Source organism: Dermacentor albipictus, unplaced genomic scaffold (genome assembly GCF_038994185.2).
Source record: "Dermacentor albipictus isolate Rhodes 1998 colony unplaced genomic scaffold, USDA_Dalb.pri_finalv2 scaffold_258, whole genome shotgun sequence".
NCBI lineage: Eukaryota > Metazoa > Arthropoda > Arachnida > Ixodida > Ixodidae > Dermacentor > Dermacentor albipictus.
In genome coordinates, this window is record NW_027225812.1 from 6998 (window position 1) to 10000 (window position 3003).

General features: G+C 55.1%; 1 non-coding gene across 1 annotated transcript; it reads left to right on the forward strand.

Annotated features, from left to right (window-relative positions):
* On the forward strand, positions 1-1815 carry LOC139053831 (small subunit ribosomal RNA). The gene has a single exon (XR_011510814.1). It is a non-coding gene; the product is annotated as a small subunit ribosomal RNA (ribosomal RNA).
* Positions 1816-3003: the final 1188 nt, after the last annotated feature.

Sequence of the window (3003 nt, forward strand, 5' to 3'; positions counted from 1 at the left end):
TACCTGGTTGATCCTGCCAGTAATCATATGCTTGTCTCAAAGATTAAGCCATGCATGTCTAAGTACATGCCGAAATAAGGCGAAACCGCGAATGGCTCATTAAATCAGTTATGGTTCCTTAGATCGTTTCTTCCTACTTGGATAACTGTGGCAATTCTAGAGCTAATACATGCAGTGAGCCTGAAGCCCTTTGGGCGACGGGTGCTTTTATTAGACCAAGATCGATCGGGTTTCGGCCCGTATTGTGTGGTGACTCTGGATAACTTTGTGCTGATCGCATGGCCACGAGCCGGCGACGTTTCTTTCAAGTGTCTGCCTTATCAACTTTCGATGGTAGGTTACTTGCTTACCATGGTTGTTACGGGTAACGGAGAATCAGGGTTCGATTCCGGAGAGGGAGCCTGAGAAACGGCTACCACATCCAAGGAAGGCAGCAGGCGCGCAAATTACCCACTCCCGGCACGGGGAGGTAGTGACGAAAAATAACAATACGGGACTCTTTTGAGGCCCCGTAATTGAAATGAGTACACTCTAAATCCTTTAACGAGGATCAATTGGAGGGCAAGTCTGGTGCCAGCAGCCGCGGTAATTCCAGCTCCAATAGCGTATACTAAAGCTGCTGCGGTTAAAAAGCTCGTAGTTGGATCTCAGTTCCAGACGAGTAGTGCATCTACCCGATGCGACGGCTCGGACTGAACATCATGCCGGTCCTTTCTTGGTGCACTTCATTGTGTGCCTCGAGAAGGCCGGTGCTTTTACTTTGAAAAAATTAGAGTGCTCAACGCAGGCGAGTCGCCTGAATAAACTTGCATGGAATAATAGAACAAGACCTCGTTTCTGTTCTGTTGGTTTTTGGAATACGAGGTAATGATTAAGAGGGACAGACGGGGGCATTCGTATTGCGGCGCTAGAGGTGAAATTCTTGGACCGTCGCAAGACGAACTACTGCGAAAGCATTTGCCAAGAATGTTTTCTTTGATCAAGAACGAAAGTCAGAGGTTCGAAGGCGATCAGATACCGCCCTAGTTCTGACCATAAACGATGCCAACCAGCGATCCGCCTGAGTTACTCAAATGACTCGGCGGGCAGCTTCCGGGAAACCAAAGTGTTTGGGTTCCGGGGGAAGTATGGTTGCAAAGCTGAAACTTAAAGGAATTGACGGAAGGGCACCACCAGGAGTGGAGCCTGCGGCTTAATTTGACTCAACACGGGAAAACTTACCCGGCCCGGACACTGGGAGGATTGACAGATTGAGAGCTCTTTCTTGATTCGGTGGATGGTGGTGCATGGCCGTTCTTAGTTGGTGGAGCGATTTGTCTGGTTAATTCCGATAACGAACGAGACTCTAGCCTATTAAATAGGTGCGGGGTTCCCAGCACCTTACAACCTTCTTAGAGGGACAAGCGGCTCCTAGCCGCACGAAACAGAGCAATAACAGGTCTGTGATGCCCTTAGATGTCCGGGGCCGCACGCGCGCTACACTGAAGGAAGCAGCGTGTCTTTATCCCTGTCTGAAAAGACTGGGTAACCCGTGGAACTTCTTTCGTGATTGGGATAGGGGCTTGCAATTGTTCCCCTTGAACGAGGAATTCCCAGTAAGCGCGAGTCATAAGCTCGCGTTGATTACGTCCCTGCCCTTTGTACACACCGCCCGTCGCTACTACCGATTGAATGATTTAGTGAGGTCTTCGGACCGATGTCCGGCGCGGCCTTTCGGTTGCGCCGGTCTGTTGGAAAGATGACCAAACTTGATCATTTAGAGGAAGTAAAAGTCGTAACAAGGTTTCCGTAGGTGAACCTGCGGAAGGATCATTACCGGATTGTTCGAGGGTGACGAGCGCCATTGTTTCTACCCCGTGTGGGTGAAGCAGCTCGCTGCGCCCGACGCTTTCCGCCGCTGGCCCCGCTTGGACGCGGGGACGGCTATACCCGAACATGCCGGGGATTGCCCGAATTTCGAAGGGCGCCCCGTGCCAAATTTGTTGCGCCCAGTGGACGCCGGCTGCAACCTTGGACGGTTGGCTTGGCCGCGCCCGCGGGTAGAAACGGCGTAACGCACACTGTTGGGTGGGCTTTCTGAAGTCCGCCTCGGCACTCTTGCGCGGAATGGGAGTAAGACGACCCGACCTGCTGCTCTTGCCCAGTACGAGGGGAACGGCGAAGCGTGCGGTCGGTCAAGGAACTGACGGTCGAGAGCTAATGCCGCTGCCGCTTAGTACACACGGAACCGTGGTGCGAGCGCTCTCCCGTCCTCCGCGGCAAACGCTGCCGAGTCTGAAAAGGCTGGCGGCTGCCGGTCGCTTCCTGCGGCGAGTGTGGAGTAACGACCCGACTTTGTTGCTGCCCAAGTACTAAAGGAACGGTGCGGCGCTCGGTCGGTCATGGAACCGGCGGTATTGAGGGTGCGGCTGCCAAGTACGGAAGGAACCGTGGCCTAAAGCACTCTCCCGTCCTCCGCGGCAAATTCCACCGCGCCCGAAAGGGCCGGAGGCTGCCGGTCGGCTCCCGCTCGTGACGCGCGAGGTGTCGAGTTCGCGGTTCAATGCGACGACGTCTGCAGGCTATTTGCCCGCCGCCGAGGGAAAGGCGGCGTTGCTGCGAAGTACCGAAGGAAACGCGGCTTTGCTACGTCGGAAGCGTTCTGCGGTTTGCGGACTTGTGCGCTTTGGGAAGGCGCCGCACGTCGAAAGAGGAAGTACGGACAGACGAGGGACTGTAATCCCGTATTCGAACGCACTTGCGGCCAGGCCCTTGCTGGCTTCGTCTTCCGCCTCAAGTAGACTTGTTGTGGCTCCGGCGCAGAGAGCCGTCCCTGGCACTGGCCGAGTGGCTTTGGAGAGCTGCGCGAGTACGCGCGCGCCAAGCTCTTGTCTTTCGTCTCGAGTAGGCTGTTGGATCAGCAGCGGTCATGCGGAAACGCGTGACCGCCGAACGAAAGAGCGAAACAGGAGTAGCGCACGCCGAAAGGCGCTCTTCGAAACCACACACAGGGAGACGCCACGT